The sequence below is a fragment of the Equus caballus genome, chromosome 15 (assembly GCF_041296265.1).
Source record: "Equus caballus isolate H_3958 breed thoroughbred chromosome 15, TB-T2T, whole genome shotgun sequence".
Lineage (NCBI taxonomy): Eukaryota > Metazoa > Chordata > Mammalia > Perissodactyla > Equidae > Equus > Equus caballus.
This window is the reverse complement of record NC_091698.1, coordinates 30,055,349-30,062,249: the sequence shown is the minus strand read 5'-3', so window position 1 is coordinate 30,062,249 and position 6,901 is coordinate 30,055,349.

The window sequence follows — 6,901 nt, the reverse complement described above, 5'->3', positions numbered from 1 at the left end:
ATCTCTTTGTGATTTAAAAATAATTTTCCAATCGTGGTAAAATACACAGAACATAAAGTTTCCCATCTTAACCATTTTTAAATGTCCAGTTCAAAGGTATCGAATACTTTCACATTGTCGGGCGACCATGACCGCCACTCATCTCCAGAACTCTTTGCATCTTGCAAACCTGAAATTCTGTATCCATTAAACAATGATTCCCCATCCCTCCTCCTCCAGCGCCAGCAAACCCCATTCTACTTTCTGTCTCTCTGATTTTGACTACTCTAAGTACCTCATACAAGTGGAATCATGCAGGATTTGTCCTTTTGTGACTAACTTCGCTTACCATACTGTCCTCAGGGTTCATCTCTGTTGTAAAATGGGACAGAATTTCATTCCTATACATATATCCCATTATATGTATCTGCCACACTTTGTTTATCCATCTATCCCTCATGGACACTTGGGTTGCTTCCACATTTTAACTATTGTGCATAACGCTGCTGTGAATATGGGAGTACAAATATCTCTTTGAGATCCTGTTTTCCATTCTTTTGGGTATATACCCAGAATTGGAATGACTGGATCATGGAAAATCCATAGCAGCTGCACCATTTTCCATTCCTATCAGCAACACACAAGGGTTCCAATTTCTCCACGTCCTTGCCAACACTTGCTATTTTCTGTTTTGTTTTTGTTGTTGTTGTGTGTGTGTGTGATTTTTTTTAATCCCATTTTTTTTCTAGCTGGTTCTCACACAGGCTTTCTCTTGCTTTTCCCTAGCTATGGGGACTGGCTGTTTTCCCAGGAATGGCACCTTGGCCCGGGGAAGCCGTGAGAACTGATGAGTGCCTTTTGAAGGAGGCATTTGGCTTCTGCAGTGGAAGAACTTTGGTGTGTGGGGAGCGTGGGAAGTTTTCCTCTTGCTGGCTGAGGAATGAAGTTGTCATGTAAACAGACCAAGAGACCTGAGGAAGGGACAATCCTTCTGGCTGATGGGTCCAGAGTGACGAGGATGGAAATGTACCACAATAAGACTGCTTATTGCAGGAAACTAAGCAGCGGTGGGATTAAGAATTCCTTTAGTCTCAGGGGTAGTAAGGTTGTTGCTAGAGGGATGCTGGCATTTGCCCCACTCAACCAAGCCTGGCTCTCTCAGAGCTTTTTGTCTTCCACCAGAAGGCCAATTTTAGAGATTATTTCTCACTGCTAACTATTTCCTTGAGTAATTTTGTGAACTTCCCTTCTCCTCTGGGGCCAGTAGTAGAATCCAATTATGTTTCCAGGATGTTGCTACTTAGGAAAAAATTATTTCTAAGAAATATAGGAGATGTTGCTGTGCAAAGAATGGAAGTCCTGTTCTATAGACCTATAAGGACCAGTCCTGAGGGAATAGGAGGGGACGCAGGCATGCAGGGAATGAGGGGGCTACTGAGGGCAGGGAGGGAATCAAACTGTTGCCAAAATAAATACCGGAGAAAGCCCCCAGCTCTTTGCTGTGTGGGATTGCCTCTGAGCTCTCTACAAGACCCCACTGACCACCATTCATCTACTTGATGCATTGAAGCAAATCACATAAAAAGCCCAGACAGATTTTTTTCCTCTGAATTTAAAACTGGGTTTTCAGAGTAGATAAAGAAATATTGTCCTTGCCATGTAAATCAATTTTGAGAGCATAGTGTCCCCACTGTACAGAAATACTGTGGATCCTGACCGAATTTAGTGTCTCCTTCTTGCCCCTCCTGGGGTCAGGGCAGGGATCAGGGTCAAGCATGGAGCCCTCACTCAGCCACCCCTCTGCCATTCACCCTTCTTCTTGCCCGTCCTCTCCCCTCCCCATCCTCACTCCTCCAGCCAGCACACTTTCTATCTCTAGTTTGCAAAATCTTTTTTCCCTGACCCCTCTGATATACAAGTAGAATTTGGCAATCACATGTTGTCACAAAGCTTTTAAATAGACCTACTTTAGATGAGAGCTCACCATGGGTTTTACGATTTGTCTCCAGCCTCCATGTAAATGTCTTGGACAAAGAAATGGAAAACGGGGCAGGCTAACCTAAGAGTCTTGTCTGCACTGGACAGTGAAGAAGGACCCCTCATTGCCTCTCAAACAGCTGCAATCATCGTTTCCACGACCCTTGCAGCTGATTCTGAAACTGGATCTTCTTTTGGCCTCAGTTCACATATTCTTAGGGAAATTGGTGAGCTTTTGCTTTCGTTGTCAGTCTGTTCATTGGAATTGTAGTTTCTGGCCTTAACACATCATATTAATGTGGCGTTCAGTTGAGCACAGTAATGAATAAAGCTTTTGTTTACTTTTAGACCCAAAAATAAATATTGGGAGCCATTAAATACTCTTCCAGCTTAATAAGGCCTCTCAGGAGGAATCTGCCTTCAGTAAATCACAGAGCTGGGTCTGGAAGTGCCAATCCAAGTTGAATGACTGATGCGCTAACTGTGGCTGGCTGATTTGATGCGTCTTGTTGTTTGTCCCTCATCTTTACCTGTGTGCTTTGCTCAATATTTATTGAGGCTCCAGGTGCTGCAGAACAGCTCAGCAGGACACAGCCTCTGTCATTCATTCATTTATCAGTTGAGCACCTGCTATGTTCCAGGCCCCACGTCAAGCATTCTGTTTAAGTGTCAAGATCTCAGTGAGGATGGTGTGGGCTAAGACACACAATAGAAGACTTAGAGAATAGACACTAATAACTTGAATATTAACCCAAGAAAATTGTTGTTTGGAGAATGTACTAGCTGTCTAAAACAGGCTTCAAACAATAAAACTTTACTGTCACAGTTTCTGTGGGTCAAGAATCTGGACATGGCTTAGTTGGGTGTCTTTGGCTCGAGACTTCTCACAAAGTTGCAGTCAAGCTGTTGGCCAGGGCCGCAATCTCATCTGAAGGTTCCACTGGGGCTGGTGGTATCTGCTTCTGAGTTTACGCATGTGGTTGTTGGCAGGCCTGGGCTCCCCATCACGTGGCCCTCTCCGTAGGGCGGCCTTGTGACACGGAAGCTAGTACGAGAGCACTCAAGACAGAGCTACTGTCTTTTTATAACTTAATCTCAGAAGTGACATTCCATTATTTCTGCCATATTCTTTGTTAAAAGCAAGTCAATAAATCCAGCTCAGACTCAAGGAGAGGAATCACACAACAGTGTGACTAGCAGGAGGTGGCTTCTGGCCTTAACACATTGTATTAATGTGTTGTTTAGTTGAGCACAGAAATAAATAAAGCTTATGTTTACTTTTAGACCCAGAGATAAACGTTGGGAGCTGTTAAATATTATTCTACCTTCATAAGGCCTCCCCAGAGGAGGTGATGGGCCATTATCAGATGGGACTATCTCAGAGGCTGCCTACCTCAGAAAGTGTGCCAGTTGAGGTTGGGTTCAGCTGCTGGTAACAGATCTGACCTAAGTGGCTTTAATACATAAGAGTTTATTTTTCTAACATAGTGAGAAGTCTGGAGGCAGATAGTTTCTGGCCTTTGCTCAGAGGCTGAGGGCTTTGTGGTTCTTCTAAGCCTTTTGCTTATGGCCCCAAGATAGCTGCTAGAACTCCTGCCATCATGTCTGCATTCACAGTAGCAGTAGAGTAAGTGGAGAATGGGAGATGAAGGTAAAAAGAGTACCAGCCCACTATCTATCCCCATCATTCTAGGAAGTGCTACTCAACAAGCTCAGTTCCCATTTCCATGGCCACTCCTATCTGCTATAGAGACTAGGAAATGTAATCACATGCACCATTCTTTCAAAGTGCCCCCTGCCTTCTGCCCCTTCCCACCTCTCATGGCTACGGAGAGTTGGGAAGTCATGGCTACGTGGCTTCTACACCACCATGCCTGCTCCTCAAGCTGACCTTGTGCTTGTCAAGTCAATCATGCCTGTATTAATGGCTGCTCTTATGTTTGGTGAGTCTGTGTGGCTGGACAGGGGAATTTCAAACCCTCTCGCACCTCACCCACTGTCAAGCTGACAAGCAAGGCAGCATCAGAGTTTTATTGCTATGAATGGGGCACAGAAGTCACAAGTGCAACCTCCTAAGTACAGCTCAGGAAGCCTAATTCAGAGATCTGAAAACAACTTGGGAAGCTCACCTTGAGACCTGGGTCACTCATATGTCCTTTCAACGGCCATCTTCCGAGTGTGCAAGGCATTGCCTGGGGCCACCATGGCGAATAAGAGAGGCAGGCACCTGGGCAACTTCGAGAGAGCCAGTGCCACCCTGCTTTGCTGCCAGGACTTAAGGTGGAGTCCTGGAGTCCCATCTGCCTTATAACAGTGAGTAGTTAGGGGTCCAGGTCCTGGAGAAAGGCTGTCTAGGTGTGGGTCCCTGATTCCTCTGTCCCTGTGGGTGAGTTCCTGAATATCTCTGGGCCTCAGTTTCCTCATTTATAAAGTGCCTGCCTTATAAAGCTGTTGGAGGATTACATGACAAGATGCATGTTGCCTAGCACAGAGCTGTGCACATGTCAACCACATAGATAACAGTCAAAATGATAACGCCAACAATGATGATGATGATGATGATGATAATGATTAATTTTCCATTTTAGAGTTTGGTTATAATTTTCTTGCTTATGAAGATATGTGTATGTGTATATATTATGCATATTGTCTATTTGTCCTACTGTAGAGAGAACACTTATACTGGAGGTAGACTCCTTTGCCTCCCTGTCTCCTAGGGTAGGGGAGATTCTAGAACAACCCTTGATTGGTCCAGTTGCCCATACAATTCTACAGACAAGCAACGTCTAATGTATGAAAGTACACATGGTCCAAAGTATTCTTTTTTTTTTCTTTTGAGGAAGATTAGCCCTGACCTAACATCTGCTGCCAATCCTCCTCTTTTTGCTGAGGTAGACTAGCCCTGAGCTAACATCCGTGCCCATCTTCCTCTACTTTATATGTGGGATGCCCACCACAGCATGGCTTGCCAAGTGGTGCCATGTCTGCACCCAGAATCGGAACCGGTGAACCCCAGGCCCCTGAAGCAGAACATGCACACTTAACCGCTGTGCTATCAGGCTGGCCCCCTCCCGCAAAGTATTCTTTTAAAGTTGTAACTGTCAGTGCATTTCCCAGAAATAAAATGATATAAATGGCACACAGGCCTGCCCATTGAAGATATATTTCTCTTAACATGACTTATCTTTAGCATTAATAGGACTAACCTGAGTCCTGGGCCCTGGGAATTAGGGGGAGATAAAGGAATAAGAAACAGAGAAGAAGAGGTTTGAAGAAGGCAGGTATGCTGAAGCAAAATTATGAAATAGGGAAGTTTATCTATGGCCACTTGCGCCTCCATTCCTCAGTGCAATGTCTACCCCCGATGTCCCTCTGGCCTTCTTTTGCTGAAGCCAAGGTCACCTTACCAGGGGGAGGAGGTCAGGGAAGGGACAGCGAGCTGAGAAGGCTGACTCCTACCCAGGAAGAGTGCCCGCTAAGCATGAATACATCCCTGGAGGCATTCGCTCCTTCACAAGAAAATGCTCAAATTGAGCTCTAGCTGTCAACATCTAAGGGGATCAGAATTTGCCACCCAAAATTGTGTCTCTTTGGCTTGATTATTTATTTATTTACTTATGAGGAAGATTGGCTCTGAGCTCACATCTGTGCCAACCTTCCTCTATTTTGCATGTGGGTTCCCGCCACAGTATGGCTGCTGATGAGTGGTGTATATCCGCGCCCAGGAACTGAACCTGGACCTCCAAAGCGGAGCTCACCGAACTTAACCACAAGGCCATGGGACTAGCCCCCAGGCTTGATTATTTTTAAGAACAAAAGACTCAGAAGGAAACTTTGGCCTTCCCTCTAACTGCCTAAAAGAATTTAAGATAGAAGGTCTGTCCCAGGAAGGAACTATCACCATAGACAACTCTAGGTGTGGTAGACAGGAAGTCATCTAGCGAGGCCTATTTTATCAAAGTTCTCTCTTGGGTCCCATGTCTATAGATGGCTCAGCAAACACTTGTTTACCAAACATTTGCTTTTCCATCTCCATGTGAATTGTCCTCCTCCCCTTTGAAGTCCCAAACCACTACCCGCAACACCCTCCTTTGTCTTTGGCTGAAGATGGTATTTAAGGTGGTGGCTTCTGCCATTTTGGTGAGCTACTCAGTTTTCCCCGGTTTCTCCCATGTATACATGTTACTAAATTTGTTTGATTTCTCCTGTTATTCTGTCTCACATAAATTTAATTCTTAGACCCGCCAGAAGGACCTAGAGGGCAGAGGGATAATTCTTGCTCCCCTTCAAGGGAGTTTGTAAAAAGAGTCATTATTCAATAAACTACACAAATGCTCAGTGAGTGTCTGGCACATGCTGGGGCTGGGGACACAGAAGTGAACAGATACACACAACCTGCCCTCATGTTCCCGCGTTTTTGCAGAAAAGATGTTTTGCTTCGGAGAAGCCAAATCAGACACCAGGGAGCCTGGCCAGGGGTCCAGTCTTTGGCCAGTGCCGTGCTGCTGGCTCCCCTTCTCCAGGCCCACAGCCTCGCCACAACCTCCAGGGTGCTCACCACGTGTTACAGACAGGCCTGTGGTTGCTGGGTAGCCTTCACTGTGACATGTCTCTGAGTCAGGAAGGCTCTTTTCTCTTCTGGAAATTAAAATGAGCAGTCCCACGCAGAGTTTACTTTTTCTTTTCGTGTCTGGATTTTTTTCCTCTGGGGCTGCTGCGGCATGGGGCTGCCTCCTGGGTTCAAAGCCAGCATGTGTTTCTGCAGGAAAGAATTTCTGGATTAGCAGAGCTGCTGGGCGGGCAGCAAACTGGGCCCTGGAGCGGGCAGCTGAACAAGTCTGGGCATGTCCCTCCCCTCTGTGACTGTCTCACTTCTGGTTCCTTTCAGTAGACCAGGAGCAGCCCCCAACTTTGGGGAAAACTTGTCTTTGTGTAGTGAAGACTG